Raw genomic sequence first — 23038 nt, 5'->3', positions numbered from 1 at the left:
CAGCAATCTACATATCTCAGAAGCACCCAAATCCATCAACACAAGCAATACGGCGACACATACAGAAATGTTACTTGCGGACCTCTTTGATAAGTCAAGTTTATCTCTCATCTTCATTGTAGAAAGTGCCAGGTTGACACCCAGTGATCATCTGAGACCGATAAAGTGCCTCTTAAAATATAGAGGCAGAGACACTGCCCTGAGGCTTGTACGAAAAAACACGGACGTGGGCTATGCTGGCTCAAAAATATTTATCTACGCTGATCTTAATGCATCAATCCAGGAGGCTTTTAAGGCATTCATAGGCATTAAAAATGGTAATGTTCTACCAGCCAAAGTTTACAATCTCTATAGGTGACATATTACTACTTTTCACAGATCCTTCGGCAGCATTCACATTTCTTAAGAAGCAGAATAAAGCAAAACGCATCCGCCTCCCATGATATAGGTGTCTGCCTAGCTAATTAAGAAACTATTGAAGATTAAGGGTGACAACTAATACATGGAAGGACACAGTACTGAGAACTGTGGGCAGGTCGGAGGGAGCACTCAAGCCTCACCACTATATAACTACTTAGGTTTCAACACAAAGCAAACACTCATACAGACCCATTGGGTGTCTCAGATATGGGGGGCATGAGGAGATTACAAATAGGAGGCATGTTACATTAGATAACGCAAAACGGATAGGTAACAATTTTACACTGACCAGCTGGAGTTATTGTATCAATTATAAGGCATGCAAATATGCACAAAATATGCAAAGATACCAAACTTTTGATGGTCGTTACTGTGATATCAAGGATCGCATTACTTGTGATACTGAGTTTGTGGTTTATGTTGTCGAATGTGGATGTCATAAAAAGTATATTGGTAGTACTATCCACAAGTTAAAAGTTAGATTTTTGCAGCATTTTAGAGCCATTAAAAATCACAACAGAACATATCCCCTGGCCAAACATTTTTGAGATGTACATCAAGGGGATTCCAGTACACTATCATTTTATGGTATCAAATCTATTAAAAATAATCCTAGGGCGGGTGACAGAACTTCTGAGCTTAGACAAATGGAATCGAAGATGATTCTATTACTGGGTTCTGAATCTCCCTGGGGACATAATCTTGATGCTGAATTACATGTCCATCTATAATAACAGTAGAGGAATCTAGAATGTTGTGAAGTTTTGCCTATTTGATACGGTGGATATAGTAGTATCTCTATAACTGCCACAAAGAGGGGGTGACTCTAATGACACAAATGGAATACAAGTGATTTTACAGAAATTTCAGGAATTAGTAGTAGTCTTTAATTGATGTTTATGGAATTTTTTTAGGATTTTTCTAGCTTTTATACCTTCTTAGAATCTTTCTTCCTTCAGAAACCAATATGTACAGAAGAGTGAACATATAGATATAAGTTTTTTTACCACCATTTTTCACCAGTTATAGACACTTTATCTAATAGAGAAATAATTTTGTTTATTAGCACTTTTGCACTTTAGTCTGTGGCCTCTTTTTATCAATTCTTATACATGCACTCAGTAGGTTCCTATAACAGATCTAAATAGAGAAGATTTACTTCATCAAATAAATTCATTGCTTTCAAGATGTTGATGTCATATATCATGATGAAATAAGGTAACTTTAAAGTTCGTTGAACTTATCGACTACACATAAGGGTTATACTGTATGTTGACATTAAAGATGCAGACTACACAGAAGATCAAAGTCTAATAAGGTGCAGTATGACATTGTGGTTAGTTATTTATATGAGATGGAATTGACATTTTATTATTGGTTTCAAATTTTGAATCCAATATTGAATGAGATCGTATTTATTGTAAATTATAACCACTGCGGATGTCATTTTTATATTGAATTATAAAATAGTAGCTATTTAAGCTGACTGGTTTATATGTATTAACTTTAATATTTTATAGTTTTTTTGTAATATATATAACAATTGGAATACTTGAAATATGTATTTATATTTATATACAGTAACCTATGTTGGAGATTATACCCTGTGAATATTTGATCAATTAGAGTGATGATCATTGAGTAGAAAGATTGATGACATCTATCCGAATAATGCATTAATATACCAGTTCATCTACCTACTTTGTCAAAATAAGGATATGTAGTTTTTATTTTATTAAATATGTAAGGTATATACAATGTTTTCATGTTCAAACCATTGGAAGCATTTCATGTTATGTTTGCTGAGTTAAAATTGGACATAGATATGCTGATCGTCTTTAGGTTCTTGCATGTTTTAAGATGGCCGCTGCAAGAGATCACATTAGAATGCTATGAAAACAAATGATGGATTTTTGGCGAAACGCGTTGACAGTTCTTTGCAGGACACTGTGTCACCATTACAAGCAATATATCCGATACAATTCAATTTAATTCGGCAGTGCTGAATATGATTTCGTTCAAATGGTCGAGATTGAATTAATGGGATTGGTGCAGCCGTCAGATTGTTATCGTTCCAACTGTTGAGAATTATATTGATTGGGGTCAAAGGCAACAAGTGTTCATGTTTAGTTTGTCCTTGGGACAAGTAGGCCCAACTCCCTGCGGCACAAATCCTTTGGCTGTCAGTTTACAGAGTTGGGGAAATGTGTGTCCATATGTTAATGTGGTTGGAACTTGTATTTATGATTCATTAATTAAAAGCCTTTATTATTAGGGTGAGCGCTGTAAATAAACCATTTTAAAGGTCACACTGCACTGACAGTGGAGCCAGAAAAAAAAAATATATGTTTGTTCCAAAAGTTCAACAATTAGATGCAAATATATGCAGAAGTTTGTAAGCAAGTGTGATCATTCTTTGGTTTCAAAATAAAATGTTTACAAAAAAATACAAGTAGGAAATTAAACGTTTCATTACTATGACATTTTAAGTGTTATTTCTTGCAAGAGTCATTTAGTAAAAACTGTTGATACATGCTAGTTTTTCCAAAAGATATTCCTAATGGGAAATCAGTGTAAACGTTCTCAACAAGATTAAGAGAAGGGTGAAAATAAACAAGCAATGGCAAAGCCAACCAATCTGACACTTCTTGAGAGTCCTGTGGTTTCACCAATGTGGGTCTTGTTTTGACATGGCTTTTGTAATACTTTATTGTTGTGGGAGCTGCTAGACCTTCACCATTGTAACAAACACTGGCAAAATGGGGGGGAAAAGTTTTTGGTCTCAAAAAGAACACACTGCCACGACTGGCATAACAAAGGCCCTGCAGCCACCCTTAAGTGGGCTTCCTCACCACAGCACCTACCCTAAGTGAGTCTGGGGGGGTCCTCCATGTTCTTTACAGGAGGTCCCCCTTCAGTTTAGTTACACCACTGATCAAAGCTTTGTGTTGCCAATATTCTCCTTGTGTTAGAGCAGAATGCGATCACTCACAGTAAAATCAGCCAGTAGAGAGAAATAAAAGTTTAAAAACAACAAAATGTCTTTAACATCAGACCTAATTAGGGATCCGATTCTTAAAGAAAGACACAAAAAGTGCACCCATGGTATATATCTTTGAATTAGTGGCTTTTGTGAGTTCACAAGAACTTACAGAAGTAGACCTGGAAATCGTACCCCTAGAAAATTTTTGTGAACTGTTTTTTAGCACAAGCAAATATGCTTGTGTAGATTTTCTCATGTGAAAGTCTATTGAGCGTTTACAAGTTCCCTTTCCCTCCAACCACTTATTTCCCCAACCCTGAAAGAGCTTCTACTTCTGCCCTTGTTAGGAGTAAAGTTTCAACCTCTCTCATTATGGGAAAAGATTAGAAAAGAGCTGGTTAAAATCCCTAAAACATGCAAGTTAGTAGGGTTGCAGACTCAAAAGCATTCCAGCCCTGAAACTATTGCTTATTGACTCCTCCAGTCCCAGTATGTAAATCTGCAGAAAGGTGGCAAAATAGGGAAACTGCTATAGTAGGGAATGAAATTGCAAGTATTCAAGCCCTAATATAGTAGTAGCCCTGGCATAATCAGAGAGGCTATTATCAGAGCTCTTACATAATGAGATTGTTGCCGTAATTTGAATCCAAAGGGACAAGTAGATTTTTTTTTTTACTAGACAAGTAGATTTAAGAAGCAATCTGTCCCATGGACAAGTAGGTATTTTCTTAAATTCTACACCCACAGGTGTAATGAATACACTGTAGACGGTAACCAGTGCCACAGCATGCAAATAAATAACTAAGAGGTGGCCGCCTAGGAAATGGCGGGGTTTTGTGCGCAGCAGCGGGTGACAGCACAAAGCTCCTCCAGCCTTTAGCAGTTGCATCAATTCACAGACATAATTGGAGCCCATGTACAGGGATTTCAAGCTGAGAAAGGGATGTACTGCTACAAGTTGGCGCTCACGGACAGAGAGGCGCATAAGCTGTAGTACAAGACTGACAGGAGAACCATCAAAAAACAAGATACATACACTACCAATGGCAACAGAAATACCAGAGAAATGACAAATCTAGAGAATTTTCAGGGATTTTGCTGATGGTCTAGGGCTTAGACTAATTGCGTAGAATGTCAGAGGGCTGAATGATGCGTGCAAAGTTAGAAGAGTATCAGCAGACCTGCAAAGGCACAGGGTTGATGTAGCACCTCCACAGGAAACCAATCTAACACAAACAAATGAGAAGAAAGAACACTGAAGGTGGGTGGCCATTGATTATTTGCCTCTTATGGCACACATGCCAGTGGAGTAGGAAGTGTTGCGCTTTGGGTGAAGACGGTTATCTAATAAAAATACATTAGTCATTTCCAGACCCTGACAGCTGTTAATCACTAGTACATGGCATAATTGTTGGGACTACCCAGTACAGTACACTGTTGAATGTATATGGTACAAACAGATCAACAGCAATTTTATATTGACCTACCACAAAACTAACCACCAAACTATTCGGTGGAGTGGAGACCTCAACACTGTCCTCAACACACACCTAACATGTTAAGCACAGAGCCTAGAAATGTACCAGCCTCTGCAAGAACTATTAAGAAAACAATGGGTCAAGTACATTTCGTTGACATTCATGTAGAGAGAAAGAAATCCACTCACATTTGTGGTTACGTAGTACTCATCAGTTCATGGACCTGCATAGATTACTGGCTTTTATCAAGTGATGGAAGTCCTTGTATACAAGAGTGCAAGACTCCAGCAGGAACACTATGCAAACTTGCACCTCGTTTTAGGCTTAAAAATAGTCATGGAGTCTCAGCACATTAAAACATGGCACGTCCCTCCTGAAGCCCTATTCCGTGCACTATATCAATCTGAAATCTGTACGGAAATTCGGGAACTCACCTGAATCGAATACTCAGTGACAGAATAGGCAACTGCACTGGAGGCTTTCAAAATTATTTATAGGTGGTGTCTGCAAACATAAACAGACAAGCATTCCTAAATCAATCCAGTCAGGCTTGATAGTTTAGAAAAAGAGATTAGAGAACTGGAAATGAGCCATGAATGAGAAGCAATGAGCAGATAATATCCTACATGAAAAGCATACCAAACTGATGGATGTTTGTGCGGAACCAAAACATGGAAACTAAGGGCATGATTCCAAATTGTGGCTCCAATAGCTTGAGACTGTTCAGGGGGCACAAATCCACAAGAAGCTCAAAATAAATCAATTGACCTATAGCTTTCGGACACTTAAATCACTCGTGGAGTCAATCTCTTTTTTAAAAGAAGCACAGTTGATTCGGTCAGGACCGAGTTTGCAGGGATTGACTCCCCAAGTGAGTCATTTGAATGGAGCTACAGGTCCATGGCACTAAGAAGCATGAGAGTGGGAGACCAATTATCGGCCTAGATGGCCCTACTATATGCCAACCTGACAGCACAGATACTAATTAACAGAGCAACATCACAGGAGTTTACTTTTACATGAAGTATACTCCAAGGATGCCGGTTATCCCCACTTTTGTACGTGCTATCAACAGAACCACTGGCCTCCGTGGTAGCGCCACAACAAAAGTTGTTAAATCAGTGAAACAATGAGCGCATTGTTAAAAGGCAAAGCATTAATTTAGGCTCTCGCTCATTACTGGACGTTTGGTGTGCCGGATATGTTACAGAGCCCACCTTAAATGTCCCTAACCGGTTCCGAAGATGTGAATCACTTCTAAGCCTTATGCAAACTCACTTGGCGATACGCCACCCAAAGCTCGATGACACTATATATGTATGATAGCTTCAGCTTGTAGGATTCACTCTTCATGAGGCCAGACTCCTATCCGCCCAGATATTGTGTAAATGGTAAATCTTCTGAACAACACGAGAATTAAACTACTTTCAAAACATTCTGGTGTTCAAATGTCTTTCCTGTACTAATATAGTAGTAAGTACATTTAGAAATGGCCAGATTTAATCAACCACCAACATAAAACGTAAGACGGGTCGGCTGATCAGAACTGGGGGTCGATTTGGATTCCTAACTGTTTCCGGTGAACATGAACTCCTTGGGCGCTGTGCTTTTATTTATAAAGCCGATCCTCATCCTGACCACAAGTTTTGGTTTATTTTTTTACCCACCATATATTCTTGGATTACTACTGGTTCTTTAATCTTGTGCCCTCACTACAAAAAAGTAACGTATTTTTGCACCTATTAAAATTTACTGCGATCCAATATCCGCCAAATCACCAGCCAAGGCAACTCTGCCTCAACATTCTCCTCCGATTTCATCTTGTGTGTATTCCACACAATCTCACACTATCGGTACCATGTCTTCTTTACACACTTTCACATTGTGCAGTTTGCTCCCACATTAGGGATATTTAGACGTATTGATATACCACTGCAAACTTGTCATGAAAGGTCCAGGATTCCTAAACATGCATAACTTCGCCTTGCCAACAGGCTGAACTCACTGCAACTCTCAAGTTCCTAAATTGTATTCATATGGTCTCCGATGCTCAACTTTACTCCATACCTCTTCCATTACACCATTGTCACTACCCTTCACCACCCTAAAATGCACAGCTATGTACCACCCACTCTCCTTTAGACGTGAACTCCAGATGCTCATGTGCACTCACTTTGTGATAGTTGGCGTCCCGTCACGCCCTCTTCTCAAATCAACCGGTAGCCCGAGTGCCCGCATTGCATCCATACAGTTACTGTTTTGTCTGTAACCCAGAAACACTTCTGTGCTTGCACAAGTCGCAAAGCAAGTTCAACATCAATATCTGAGCGGAGTAATTCGCTCTTGCACCTGCAATCGGCTATTTTCAGTTTGTCACTTGCCTTTGTCAAAATGTTGAAGGCATAATTCTCTGAAACCTCTCGCACAGCAACCGTCAAAATGCAACTGCCACATAGAAACCCCAATCACAATATTGGCCTGCTTCAGATCAGGGATGATGCGGCATAACTGCCTCCAGAGGAGCCAAAACGCGTCAAGCTTGTCACAAATTTGTTGTTGGTGAAAAGTCAAATCACAAAATTCTAAAGTAGATTTGTTAAACCGGATAGGTTCTATGGCTACTACATCAATGGAAGTGAGACAGCAAAAAATGCGATGAAAACCAACGGTAACTGCCGGCCTAACATTCTAAAGCCAACTTGAAAATTAACATTCCCTACAATAGTAAACCAACAATAAAAGAAAAAAAGCGTAGGCGAAAAGTTATTCTATAACAACTCCCTCACACACAAACACGACTAATTGGGCCATTACTCTTATCCAATCAACACAGGATCTCCTACGTCCCCAAAACAATACCCGCATCTGACCCCATAAAACTAAACTTTCGCCACATAAGTCCCCAAAACTGTATTTGCTAAACCGCACAACACAAGCAAACAGCACACGTGTAAGCCTTAAAGATTCGGGCGTTAACCCAACAAATCAACTCCGCGTATTATGATTCCAGGTTGACACAATGCTATTGAGCATATCGCCATAAAAATCATTAGCAGCGTATCCGCTCAACTTCGCGCACCAAACCCGCCACTGAAGGCGCCATTCCGCGCTGCTCATCAAGGCGTTTGCCCAAGGCGCGACACGGACATCCTCGGCTTTCAGAGATGTCCGCACACACCGCACGTAGCAAACAACGGCATGTTTGGGTGAAATATGCAGGTTACCAATATCGGCACAAGAAAACAGTGTGCCGAAGCCCGTGATGTGCAGTCGCAGCAGGGATTGGATGACTATGCCTGATTCTGACATCCGAGTCACATGATGTATCAGAAAGCAATCTACGTATATTTCACTAGTTGGCGGTATCCCGCCGCCCAGAAACCGGCGAAATGCGCTGTGTGCTGCATATGACCTTACTTTCCCGGCACACACTAGAATTGCTTTGTACATGTCAGCCGCCACCGCGGGCTTCACCTTGTACCAAGCAGGCGGGAAGGGAGATCGGGCACCTGGCTGTGAAGCTTCTGCCTGGATCTGGCCAGCCGCAGTCTGGAAAAGAGAGGGAGGCCGCGGCTTCCCGTAAAGAGCGCGAGGCCCGCTGAGGTCGTCGCCCGGTTCCTCCCTCCCATTGGTTCATTTGGTTCATAACGTACCTGCCGCGCTCCCCCGCCTTCCGTCCGTTCCTCTCAGTGAGCGGCGTCACGGCCAAAGGCCGCTGGAAGACCCCTGTGACCCATGAGAACGGGACCGCCGTTGGCGAGTAGACTTCCGTCGACAAGAGCCAACCGGCCCGTACGTTACGTTACGAGAGCGTCACTTCCTGTGCCCTCCCTTCCTGCACCCCTTCCCGTGCAAAGCTCTGGTGAAACTTCCGCCAACAGGACCCACACGGCCAGTACTGTACAAGATCGAGCGTCACGAACGAGTCTATTACTGTCTCAGTAACCTCTTCTGTGAATTCCGTCTGATGTAGGGCCGCTGCACATTGTATTTATAGAACAGTACTGTATAGCGATTAGCATGCGGCTCCTTACTCCAAAGTCATATTTTTACAGTAGTTTTATACACTCGACTCGAAGCTATTAGAGCGCTTTACATAAGCACCAGTTGGGTTACATACTGAGATATTCATTTTTGGTAGGCACGGGGATATTAAGTGATTTGCCCAGATTCGAGCCTTACCCGCATGAGCTCTTTACATAGACACCAGTTACATTGTACAAGGTCACATTCATCTTTTTAGGCATGGGGACGTTAAGCGATTTAAGAAAAAAATACAAGATATTGAACTAACGCCAATATTCCAACCTGGTTCTCTAGGGCAGCTTCTGCCAGAACACCACATCATATTCAAGTAATTATTGTTGTAGATTTGCCGGCGAATGGGTTAGGATTGGGCCTTTATGAAACTGAAGAATTTCCTACATTTTCAAGTGGTAATGTATTATGTTAATAGAAGTTAGGTATAATTATTAGAGTGAGTTAGTGCAACTGGAAACACGCACTGACAAAGCCAATAGGTCTCACCTTTATTGTAGGACTATTTGGATTTCACAATGCTAGTTGTTGATCCACTGTCCTATGCCACTGTATTGCTATGTCATTTAATGATACACCCTATTTCCCCCCCACTCAGGAATGTTTGTGTTGAGGATGGAGCAGTCCCTCCTTCACTGCCTGGACAGAGAAATGTTAAATCCTCGTTATGTTAATAATGGTAGCACACACTGCAGATGCAAGCGTGCTTTGTGCAGTTCAACTATCGTAATCGCCTCCTGCTGTTAAACATCTCCGGGACTGCAGTCTAACAAAAGCCAAACTTAGCTGATAAGAAGCATACATTGTCTACAGTGCCAAAACCACGCAAAATGGTGGTAGTAAGCACTGTTGCACCTTGGCAGGGATGTCCACATCAAACTGTAACTTACATATTATTAATTTCAAATTCCTGCACCAGATGTATTATACGCCTGCCAGATTGTTTAAATATGGGCTCAAATTGGATGAACAATGTGTAAGGTGTGGGCTTCCAGGGGCGGATTTAATGCATTCACTGTGGGGATGTGTATTGATTTACCAGTACTGGATATAAGTGACACAAGTCCTTCCAGAAGTAGTAATGACGCCAATATTATGTTATCCCCAACTGGGTACTGCAGCCAGAAAATCATAAACTTGCGGTGGTGTCCTTATTACTGGCCAAGAGGAGGGTGGCTTATCCAAAACTCAACCAGTGGCTGCGTGACATTGCATATTGTAGAGATCAACTGCTAAAGCACTGCGACGAGCATTGAGACCGAAGGATATTTGGGCATCAATAACTGCCTATCTCTTTTCGATCTCTGAGGATATCCATGTGAGACGTACTATGTAATATCTTGGATTGTTGCAATACCCATATGTCAAGATAATTGCACTTTTGGTCCATCATCACACCTGTGATCTGTAACGTCATGGATGGCAATTGCTGTTATGTTGTTGTATGTGTTACTTGTGATGAAAACTACTAATTTTTTTTTTTTTTTAAATGCATATCATAACCTTCAATAAATTTAGTCAGGAGGAGGATCTTCAGTTTTAAAATCCTGGATTGGATAATCCTAGTCTCTGTATCCTTAACAGAACTGAAATTTTCCTTATCGCTAGGAAATTTTATATTCTATGTCGGCACTGGAAGCAAGGATTATGTATGTTCAAAGCTTACTTATTACCAAAGCTGCTGCTTCGAAAATAGATTTAAAATAAAAAAAATTAAAGGTGCTTTCAGAAAACCAGTCTGAGGCATTCATAATATCTGCCAGTCTGCTACCTACCTCAATTGCCTTTGAAGTCATAGCTCCTGTTGTGAAGTGTGCACCAAACTTTTTGACATCGGTACTTGCCTCCATCATGATCCACTTTACCCAATGTGCAATAGAAGGGGAGGAAACCCCCTTAAATGGTTTCTTCATTGCAATGAGAAGTTGCATTTCTCCCGCTGGCCTTACCTCTGCTGTCATTTCCTCGTAGGCCTTGGTGCATCTAACCACTCATATTTTGGGGGTGCCATTAAAAACTGGATATAATACCAACCTGGTAAGTGTCTTCGTCCTCCGAAACACCGTAAACCACACCTTCTAGTGTGAATGCACGTGCAGATACACCCAATGCTCTCACATCCAAAACTTGTTTCCAGGAGATCAGACACAAGAGCATTGTCAGTTTGCCTGCTAGTTCTTTCCTGTTAAGGTACTGATTGTCTTGCAGTCCCAAAAGGCATCATAGAACAAGATCAACATCCCATAAGCTGAAATATCTGGGGTCTTTTGCCAGTCAAATCTCTTTCATCAATCTACAAATCCAAGGATGTTCACCCACCGGCACTTCAGTCGTGAGAGCACTGCGTATAGAGATGGCTGATATGAAGGGGTTCGCTGTGCGATAGGCCAGGCCTGAACAGGCCAGCTCTGCCAGAAAATTCAGGATGTATGTAACTTTGGCCTCCAATGGTCCAGATGTTGCTCCACACGCCAACAAACCCATCATCTCCATGCAGATCTGTACGTCTTGATGGTACCAGAAGCCCACACTTGCTGAATGAGGTTCAAAGCAACAGTTGAAAGTTGTTTGTTTTCCCAACATCCCCTCAAATCCTCAGAACCATGAGCCTAAGGTGGCCTTGCAGGACCAGTGTATGCAAAAGGCCTTGGCAGTCCTGCAACATGTCGGGTGACAATGGTAGTGCAATTGGAAGGCCCATGATATCTCCAGCAGAGACAGGAACCTGGCCTGTGACTTTCAAATCAGTGTCACTAGACCCATTGATTCCCTCTGACGTCTTGCTTGAGACGCTACTCTGGAAATCATCACAAATGGGGGAAAGGTGTCTGCTTGACTGCCTTTGCCCCGGATCCGGTCACCAGCTGACATAAGCTTGAAACTGATTGTTCAGTTTAGATGCAAAAAGTTCTATGTCAAAAGGTCCCCACCTGTGTATCAGGGCGTCGAAAATCCTGCAATACAATTACTAGTTGCTGTTGTCTGCAATGTACATGGAATTCTAATCTGCTGTCCTGTTTTGAGACCTGGAAGATACCAAGATCTGTTTCTCCAGGCAATAGTGTCCAGAAGTCTTTTACTAAATCCAACAGATGTTTCCATCTTGTAACCCCCTATGCATTTTATAAATCTCACCGCCGACACCTTGTCCATTTTTGGGATTATATAGCAGGAGACCCTGTCCTTGGTCAGAGACTTGATTGCAAAAGATCATGCTAGAAGCTCCAGACAATTGATATGGAGTGATACTTCTTGTTCTGACCATCTGCCTCCCATCGAGATGACACCACATCTGGCTTGCTAGCGCTGACTCTTTGATCAAATCCGGTGAAGTTCCGAAGACTGCCTTGCCTTTCCAGGCATCCGTATGGTGTATCCACCATTGAATTTCCATCTTGGTCTTGAGTAATAGAAGAATCAACTCAGAATATGTCAAACATCTTTTGAGATGCACAGCCTTAAGTCTGTTCAAGGCTCTGTAGTGAACAGGTCTGGAAAATGGCCTATATCAAAGGAGACAAGAGTCCCACAATCCTGGCTAACTGATGGAGTGATATTCTGTTCTGTCTCAAGAGCTTCCTCAGTTTCTTCCTCATTTTCATGACTTTTGCCTCTGGCAGACGCAGTGTGGCCTGTGTCGAGTCTATCACAAATTCCAGGAAGTATATTACCTGAGATGGAACCAGCTCCGATTTCCTCTCATTGATTACAAATCCCAGATCTTGCAGAAGCACAATAGTTGTGTTCAAATTTGAATTTAACCATTAATGACACTGACCATCAAGATATTTGATCAGTCTAACCCTTCTTGTCCTCAGTACTTCCACCACCAGACGTAAGAGTTTGATGAAACACCACAACGCTGAGGATAGCCTGAATGGGAATACCAGGAACTCAAAGATCTAACTTCTCCAACATAATTGGAGGAACCATCTGTGGGAGCACGAATAGGAATGGTGAAATACGTATCTTTTAGGTCCAGCCACACCATTCAATCCCCTCCTAAAAGCATATCTCTCAAGAGGTGAATTCCTTCCATTTTGAGGTGGCGATATACCAGCCACTCATTACGTTCTTTCAAATTCATGGCAGGTGAGAAGCCTCTGTCCTTATTTTTCACCAAGAAAATCTTGCTCAGAAACCCACTCAGGTGGAGTACTGAACTGTAAATCGTGTCTTTGGCTAGGAGTTTGTAAACCTCGTCATCTATCAGGGTCATTTCTTGAGCAGAAAAACTCAGGGGTCTTGGATGTGAGCTCTGTACTGGAGAGCCGTAAAACTCTATGTGGAACCGCTGAACTGTTTTTACAAACACTGGGTCTGAGGATATATTCTACCACTAGTGTACAAACTACAGTAGCCTCCCCCCCAGATTTCGATGGGAAGAAAGGTTAGTCCATATCAGAAATACCCTCTAAGCCATTTGCGCCTCTATAGCAGTGGTCTCCAACCTTTTTAATGCCGCACCCCCCCAGTTGGAAAATAAAAATCATTGGGCCCCCCCTCAGAATTTTTCACAATTATATTATAAGGATGGCAATGTTTGAATATGTCTTGGCCTATTTAAACATTGCAGTTAAGTACTGTTACCTTTTAAAAAAATGCAATAACATGCTTCTGCTTAAAACAAAGCCCTGTTATCTGTATAGTGCTTCTTTTGGCCAGAGTCTGGCACCCCCCTACGATCACTTAGGGCCCCCCAGTTTGAAGACCTCTTCTCTATAGGGAAAGAAGGTCCTTGCCTGATGTCCGTCGTGCCACCCATTATTCCTCTTGCTCTGTCCTCCAAAGGAACCTTCCTGGGAAGAACAGGCAGAAAAGTGGCCTATGTCTCATCCAAGCCCGGCAAAAACCTTTTCTGAGAAATCTTCCTAATGGATGTATGAGCCTCGTCTAAAGCAGAAAAAGTGGCTGCAAATTTTCCCAGCTCTTTTACAAAATGTTCCCCAAAGAGATGTCCCAGGGCTATAGCTCCTTCCTCAGACGTGACCAGTTCTCCCATTTTGGAGTCTATTTTAATGAGGAGAGATTGATGTCTTTCTACTGAGACGGCACAGTAAACTATAACCAGTGAATTTCAGTGTTTTTTTCTGTTTTAAAACAATAGTTTTGTATTATTACAAGGCCTAACTATAACAGTGCTATAATCTTTATTTTTGTCAGTGAACATATATATAATAATAATATGAGATATATTAATTTACATTATTTATTTGTATATATATATAAATCCAAGTGCTCGAAAAATAGAACACAGTCGGCCCAAGAGTGTCGCGCCGCACCGCGCGGCGCGAGCCGAGCGTTCGGCACAAGCCGCGCGTTCGGCTCGGGCCGCGCTTCGCGTCTTTAAGACGCGGCGCGCCCCGAGCCTTTCCTGCACCCTACGAGGCCCCAGGACTTACTTGGGGCCTCGCGCTGCTCTCTCCCTCCGTTTTGTTGGGGTCTCCTGACCCCTCTTACCTGTTTGGGCTCCTTTTCTTCTTTCTTCTGTCTTCGTCCTTTTTGGGTCTGTTTCTTACTCTTTCCTTTATGTCTTTTCCCCTTCCCAGGTTACCCTTGTCTTCCCAGCATTCCTCCTTCCCTATTCTCTATGGTTTCTGCTCCAGTCTATTCTATCTACTTTTCCCTATCCAAGATGGTGTCCTTTTTCTTCCTGTGGGTCACTTCCTGTTTTATGGTATTTAAGGGTGGTGTTTTCTTTTCCTCTTTGCGCTGCAACACTCTCTGTTCAGTTAGTGTCCTCGCTCCTGATTTCCTAGCCTTTGGCTCTGGATTTCGCCATTTCTGTGTTATTACGTCAGTTCCTTTGATTCCTGTTCCTCTGTTCTTGTTTCAGGAATCCTCTGCGAATCTTCTTGGAGGTTTTTTCCTCTTCTTCTGAAGGTTTTTTTTCCCTCTGGCGCTACTTTCTCACGGTCACGGTCTGTCCTTGGCGTTTCCTTTGCCTACAGCACCGTGGATACCAGAAAGAGTCGCCCCTTTTTGGGCCAAAGTCGAACTCTCAAGATCCACGCCTCAAGATCTGCAAACTCCAGTCGCAAGCAGCACGTGAGTCGTGACAGATTGCAGCGCCTAACCATCCCAACGTCTTCTAACACCATGGAAGACACTGTGGTAGCTGCTGCAGATCCGGATCAAGCTCTGCTAACTACAATTCAGCAACAAGCTCAAGAATTACAGCAACTACGCAGTGAGAATGCTGCGCTGCGACAGGCTTTGGCTTTCCGCAGTGGTGATGTTCCGACGCTCTCCGCCTCTACCCATCGTTTTTCGGGTGAACCAACCAAGCTGCGTGAGTTCCTTGATTCCTTAACAGTGTACTTCGCCTTCCGACCCACCCAATTCTCCCATGACAGAACAAAGGTGGGTTATCTCATCAGTGCCTTATCTGGTCCTGCCTTGGCCTGGGCAACCCCGATGGTATCATCTAACGATCCGGTATTGTCGGATTATTCCGCCTTTGTGAACCGCTTCAAGCTGATGTTTAGTCGTCCGGGATTGGAGGCTTCAGCGGAAGAAGCCTTATGCGATATTCATCAAGGTTCACAAGATGTCCTTCAATACATTACACGCTTTCGTCAACTAGCGGCAGAGACCACCTGGGTGGAACGTACTTTGGTGACTTTGTTTCGTAGAGGACTCAAAGAAGAAATCAAAGACGAACTAGTACATTCCACCAGAGTGGAAGATCTTCGTGGCCTAATGGATCAAGCCCTCTCCATCGAGTATCGCCTTCAGGAACGGAGAGCAGAGAAGAGAAGGAGCAGAGGGTCTTTTCAACCAAGCACCTCACGAGTTTTTCCGCATCGTTCTGAGGAACCTCGCCCTCCTGTCAGAGACACCGAAGGAGAACCCATGCAGGTGGATAGAACTCGAGGCCCTCTCTCCGCTAGCGAACGAGAAGATAGACGAAAGAAGGGTTTGTGTTTATACTGCGGTTCTGCCGGCCACATACTGCGTACCTGTCCAGTACGTCCATCAAGGCCATCGGGAAACGCCGCTTCCCGTCCTCTGTAAGAAGGGAGGGGACGGGATTAGCAGCTATACCTTCCATCAGTTCTTTCAATGACAATACCACATCCTTGTTCATTTTACCAGTCATGTTACAATTACCTGATGGCCGTCAAGAGAAGACTATGGCACTACTAGATTGTGGAGCTAGTGGTATTTATATGGATAAGAAGTGGGCCACCACTCAACAAGTTCCTATACAACCTAAGGAGATTCCAGAACAAGTACACACGGTGGACGGATCTTTGATATCATCGGGTCCAGTAGATACAACTACCCTGATGCTGAATCTACAGATCAGTAACCATCAGGAACACATCTCCTTTGATCTTATAACTTCCCCCAACCATACCATCATTCTTGGAATCCGTGGTTCATCAGACATAACCCATATGTGAACTGGGCTACCCGGACGGTTTCCTTGTCTTCACAGTTCTGTCACGAGCACTGTTTTGCTTCAGACAAGTATTGGTCGCCTAAGAGATCAATAATCACGGAGGGTACTACCGGTTCGACCATAAATACAGTCCAAGGAGTTCCTGAACACTATTTGGATTTTCAAGATGTCTTCCAAAAACCTTCCAAACCTGTGTTACCTCCACATCGAGATTACGATTGTGCTATTCCCTTGGAACCTGGCACTATCGTTCCTTTTGGCAGGATGTATTCCCTCACGGAAACTGAAAAGGAAGTACTAAAGGAGTATTTGGATGAAAATATTCAAAGTGGTCTTATTGTTCCATCGTCTTCTCCGGCCGGGGCTCCTCTCTTTTTCGTACCCAAGAAGACAAAGGATCTTCGCCCTTGCCTGGATTTTCGAGGCCTGAATAAAATAACTATTAAAGATCGTTATCCTTTGCCTCTCATAAGGAACATTTTAGAGGCAGTCAGAGGGGCCCAACGGTTTACCAAACTAGATCTACGGGGAGCCTATCACCTCTTACGCATTAAAGAAGGAGACGAGTGGAAAACGGCCTTTAGGACTCCATTTGGTCACTTTGAATACAGGGTAATGCCTTTCGGTCTTACTAATGCCCCGGCAATCTTTCAGAGATTTATGGACTCAGTATTTTCGGATCTCCTGAATCAGACAGTTGTAATCTACCTTGATGATATTCTTATTTATTCCAGAAATCCCGAACTCCATTCTTCCCATGTGAAACAAGTCCTTCAACGACTCCGGGCACATCAACTATTTTGCAAACCCGAAAAGTGTGAGTTTGACAAAACGGAAGTCAAATATCTAGGATATCATTTAAGTACCACCGGTGTAGCTATGGATCAAGAAAAGGTACAAGCTATCCTAGATTGGCCTTCTCCATCTTCTATTAAAGAAACACAATGCTTTCTAGGATTGGCGAACTTCTATCGACAATTCATCGCAGACTTTGCAAAACAAACTAGCCATATAACTCACACTTTAAAGAAGGAAAATCTTATTAAAGGGTTTGTCTGGACTAAAGCTGCCGAAACAGCCTTTCAGGATTTAAAGAAGGCATTTACACAAGCTCCCATCTTAAGACATCCAGATACCAACAAACAATTTATTGTCGTCACCGATGCTTCTGAAAAAGCCATTGGTGCCGTCCTACTCCAACAACAAGAGGATGATGGTCTTGAACATCCTGTTTTCTATTTGTCTCATATACTCTCTATTGCAGAACAACATTACTCAGTATTGGAAAGAGAATTGTTGGCTCTGAAAACAGCTTGTATTGAATGGAGGCAGTTTCTGATGGGTTCCAAGGAACCTTTTGAAGTGAGAACAGACCATCGAAACTTACAATGTTTACGAAATTTCGTATGCCAAAATAGTCGTCAAGCTCGTTGGGCCTTCTTCAGCCAGTATGATTTCTACATTACATATATTCCTGGCTCCCAAAACATTCTGGCTGATGCTCTGTCGCGTCGTTATCCAGATTGTACTCCTGTTCCAGCCCAACCCCTACTGGAACCTAGTAAGATCATTGGGGTAGCTCAGTCTTTTCTGGAGGAGGTACAACTGGAATACCCCAATCTATCTGATGATGAAGTAGAGAACTTAAGGCCTCTTTTACATAAGAGACAAGGATACTATTATTATCACGATCTGTTATTCATCCCTACTAACAGAGTGAGAGAAAAGGCATTACAAATGTGTCATGATTCACCGGTTGCTGGTCATAGAGGCATCAAGGCCACACAAGAACTGTTATCACGATTTTTCTGGTGGCCTACTTGGAAACAGGATATTGAAACATACGTTCAGGCTTGTCCCACATGCGCTCAAGTCAAGATTCCCCGAACCAGACCTGCAGGATTACTCCAGCCCTTGCCGGTCCCGCCAACTCCATGGCACACCATCTCTACTGATTTTATGTGTTCGTTACCACTCTCAGCAGGAAACCGGGTAATCATGGTCACTGTGGAATCCTTTACTAAGATGGCTCACTTCACTGCCTTGAAAAAGCTACCTACATCCCAAGAATTAAGCCAGATATTCATCGAACATATCTTCCGTCTTCATGGACTTCCTCATACTATTATATCTGATAGAGGACCTCAGTACATTTCCCGGTTTTGGAGGTATTTTTGTAAGACACTAAACATCGATAGAGCTCTGTCATCGGGCTTCCATCCTCAGACCAATGGACAGACCGAGCGTCTGAACCAAGGCTTAAAACAATACCTTCGTTGTTTTTGCAACTCAACTCAAAACAACTGGAACACTTATCTCCCTATTGCTGAATTCTCTTACAGTAATTCAGTCCATAGTGCCTCCAAGACCACTCCTTTTTTCTGTTCTTATGGTTTTCATCCTACCTCTTTTCCTACTTCTTCTCTGTCTCCCACTCCCTTGCCCGCTATTACTCATTTTTCCAAACGTCTTCTACAAATCCATAGACTGATTCGTTCTAATCTCTTACACACCAAGAGATATATGAAGAAAGTAGCAGACAAGAAACGTAGGGCCACTCCGGACTACCATCCACAGGATAAAGTTTGGCTTTCTTCTAAATTCTTACCCTCACGTCTTTCTCAGAACAAATTCACACCTCGCTACGACGGGCCTTTCCGTATTCTCCAGTTGCTTAATCCTGTCACTGTCCGTCTTCACTTGCCTCACACGTGGAAGATTCATCCAGTCTTCCATGTCTCCCAACTCAAACCTTATGTACCAGATCCGTATTCTCGTCAGTTTTCCTGTCCTCCTCCTGTCTTAGTGGATGATGTTCCTGAATATGAGGTTCAGGAGATTTGTGACTCTCGTCTTTTTCACACCTGTCTGCAGTATCTGATTCATTGGAAGGGTTATCCTCTCAGTGAATGTTCTTGGGAAGATGCATCTTCTGTTCATGCTCCTCTTCTGACTCAGCGCTTTCACCGTTTATTTCCTTTCAAACCAGGGCCTTCGGGAGGGGGGCCTACGGTCGCGCCGCACGCGCGGCGCGAGCCGAGCGTTCGGCAAAAGCCGCGCGTTCGGCTCGGGCCGCGTTTCGCGTCTTTAAGACGCGGCGCGCCCCGAGCCTTTCCTGCAGGGCTTACTTGGGGCCTCGCGCTGCTCTCTCCCTCCGTTTTGTTGGGGTCTCCTGACCCCTCTTACCTGTTTGGGCTCCTTTTCTTCTTTCTTCTGTCTTCTTCCTTTTTGGGTCTGTTTCTTACTCTTTCCTTTATGTCTTTTCCCCTTCCCAGGTTACCCTTGTCTTCCCAGCATTCCTCCTTCCCTATTCTCTATGGTTTCTGCTCCAGTCTATTCTATCTACTTTTCCCTATCCAAGGTGGTGTCCTTTTTCTTCCTGTAGGTCACTTCCTGTTTTATGGTATTTAAGGGTGGTGTTTTCTTTTCCTCTTTGCGCTGCAACACTCTCTGTTCAGTTAGTGTCCTCGCTCCTGATTTCCTAGCCTTTGGCTCTGGATTTCGCCATTTCTGTGTTATTACATCAGTTCCTTTGATTCCTGTTCCTCTGTTCTTGTTTCAGGAATCCTCTGCGAATCTTCTTGGAGGTTTTTTCCTCTTCTTCTGAAGGTTTTTTTTCCCTCTGGCGCTACTTTCTCACGGTCACGGTCTGTCCTTGGCGTTTCCTTTGCCTACAGCACCGTGGCTACCAGAAAGAGTCGCCCCTTTTTGGGCCAAAGTTGAACTCTCAAGATCCACGCCTCAAGATCTGCAAACTCCAGGCGCAAGCAGCACGTGAGTCGTGACAAAGAGGGGTGGCGCGAGACCCGGCACGACCAAGCCGGTAATTCATAAATTCCAAAAATAAAAAATTAAGACTCGCACACTCAGGATTCAAGAAAAAGCAAAAATCATTTTAATACAAGCACAACGCGTTTCGGCTGACACAGCAGCCTTGGTCACGTGATAATAACCACCACTAAACCTCCAATAAATACTATCTCACCTTAAACATAGAAATAAGACAATAAATAGGTAATTCAAATAAACCCCACAACACAACCTCATTGCATTTACACATCTCAATACTAAAAATAGTAAATCTAGTTTATATTACTGCATCTTAACTTGACTTAATGTATTTATATCATTATGTGTTGCCTTCAAAAGGAGGAAAGTAGAGCAAAGAAACAATATGGCATAGTGAGGTTAATAAAGTTAATATTCCCCTGGACCATAACATAAATAATAAAATATTATAACTTAGAGTCCTAATAGGAATAAAAACAGATGATAAACAATTATACCCTGTAAATCTGCATTTCTACCTAAATAGCTACAAAAATACTTTATAATTCACATAAATCTAGTTAGAAAACCATATCAAAATAACTACATTACTATATTAAAAGTATTCTTATCTGAAATTCTGCAAGAAGGATCTCCCAACAATAATGTGACAAATAGAGAGAATGATGGCAAGCAGAGTTCAATAAATTTCCATCCGACCCCTTAAATCTGAAAAAAATTGTATAAATATAAAAAAAGTAATTCAATAACTCATTCAATAGCTAAATACTTAATCAACCATAACAACACTATAAGTCATGCATCAAGACCCTCAAAGTGTTCCTTGGAGTCTGCATGACCATCAAGTAGGTGACATTACTTTTGCGCTCCTTCACCTCGAATGGCCCAGATCAATGGTCTTGGAGAGCATGGGGCACTACTGAGGCCATCACTCACACTTTCTTGCCAGGCTGCAACTCAACCTGGGTGGTATTCTGGTCATACCATCTTTTTATGTCCTCCTGGCTAGGCTCCAGATTCTACTGGGTGAGTTTCCGGAAGAGGGCTGTCTGGTTCCTGAAGGCCAGCATGTAACTGAATACATCCTGGAGCAGGTTCTTGGAAGCTTGCTCCCAACCTTCTTTCACCAAACTGAGAGGCCCACTCACAGGTTGCCTGTACAGAAGTTCAAAAGGGCTGAAGCCAACTGTTAGCACTTGCACTCACACATGCATGCTTCTTGCTGCACCCTCACAAAATACATCAGCATGTATGAAGAACGATGAAACATGTCATAAATGTGTTTACAGCACAGCACTTCCCTGTAACTTGTATGGAACATTACATTGCATGGTTGTTTATTTTGATAAGAGCAAGTGTTGTTCCATTTGTGAACTGTGTGCCAAGTAGTTTATGAAGACATCGAATTCCTTCATATGAATCATCAAAAGTGTTTGATGACTCATCACCAGCATGTGTCTGATGACTTATCACCAGAATTCCTTCATATGAATAATCAGACGTGATTGATGACTCATCAACAGTCTATAAATAGAACTGCCAAGGTGTTTCCTGTGCTTGGCTTCGAGTCTTTCTTAGCTCGCAGGTGTTCCCGGTTCAGATGGAGTTTCCGTGATTCTGTCTGGAGTTGTCATTTCAGTGTGAGGCTTCATTGTAGCTTCCCTCTCTGTAGTGAATTACTTTTGCAGCGACTGGATAAATATGAACAGTATTCCATCCCCCTCAAATAATCAAAAACATCCCAGGAGAAGTTGGTTCGTGAGTAATCCCCCTCTTGTTCCCTGTTTTCAACCTTCATGTGGTTAGCGATCTTTTGGGGCATTATAAAAAAACAGTTGTTGATGCTGAGAAAACCGTGATACAAGACTATTTTCCGAAGATAAAGTATTTTTATAGGCAGCATTGAAGTTAAGTGTTGTGAATTCCTTAAAGCATTGCTCGATATCTATGCAAAATTAGACATTTATTCTGATTATTTTTGGATCGAGTCTATTGTGGGAAAACAAATAACAAAAGACAAATTCATAAGTTTGATTTTATAAAGATTTTGTTGTGAATTGCAAAAGCGTGTTTAATAGTTGAGCATTCAAGTGCTAATAATTATTGTGATATTGCTGAAAGGCTCGGTGAGTGCTCAATTGAATGATAACAATTATTGTTATGTTGCTGAAAGACTCTGTGATATTTATAGTTATGTTGTTTTTGATTTGTTTTTGGTCTTAGAAATTCCTGCACCAAACCCTGAGGCAACTTTCTTAGACCAACAGCGACGCCCCTTTGTAAGCCAGTGTTTTTGTTCCTCTTCCCTTTCCAAATCCCGGTTCCCTATCTCTTTCCCCCAGAGACTATTCCCTCGTTCCCTGTTCAGTTCAGATACAAGAGAATAATGTTTAGGGGTGAGGGTTTTATTCTCTTCGATCGGGACATAGTATTCGCACCAACCCTCTTCTGTGGTACCACCCTATAAGCAAACAACAGGCATGGTAACAAGACTCCCCACTTACGCCTCATGGGTTCAGAGAGACCCATAATCATGCCCTTCAGGTTATGGTTGAATCTCTCAACCAACCCATTGCTCTGGGGGTGGTAAGGTGTGGTGAATTTGTATGTTACACCACACGCCTTCCACATAACCTTCATATATAGCGACATGAAATTGGTACCCCGGTCAGATACCACCTCCTTGGGGAAACTCACACGGGTAAAGACCCCCATCAGTGCCCTGGCCTCTGTGGGCGCAGTTACTCTCCTCAAGGGGATAGCTTCCAGGTACTGGTTGGCATGGTCCACCAAGACCAGGATAAACCTGCTGCCCATGGCTGTCTTGGGATGCAGATGCCCCACAATGTCAATGCCTACTCGCTTAAAAGGGATGCTCATGACAGGAAAGGGTTGAAGAGGAGCCTTGAACCCCTTTCCAGA

The 23038-nt window shown here is 42.6% G+C and overlaps 1 protein-coding gene across 2 annotated transcripts in view; it reads right to left on the bottom strand.

Moving 5' to 3' along the window:
* The window catches only part of KIAA0232 (KIAA0232 ortholog), a 398715-nt gene extending 390036 nt beyond the window's left edge, over positions 1-8679 (bottom strand). For both annotated transcript variants that reach the window (XM_069203179.1, XM_069203181.1), the window contains exon 1: positions 8535-8679. The gene's annotated coding sequence lies outside the window, so the exon portion shown is untranslated. The remainder of the gene's footprint in view (positions 1-8534) is intronic.
* Between the last annotated feature and the right edge of the window lie 14359 nt (positions 8680-23038).

Source organism: Pleurodeles waltl, chromosome 1_2 (assembly GCF_031143425.1).
Source record: "Pleurodeles waltl isolate 20211129_DDA chromosome 1_2, aPleWal1.hap1.20221129, whole genome shotgun sequence".
NCBI lineage: Eukaryota > Metazoa > Chordata > Amphibia > Caudata > Salamandridae > Pleurodeles > Pleurodeles waltl.
Note: the sequence above shows the minus strand (reverse complement) of the source record. Positions and strands in the feature narration are given on the sequence as shown.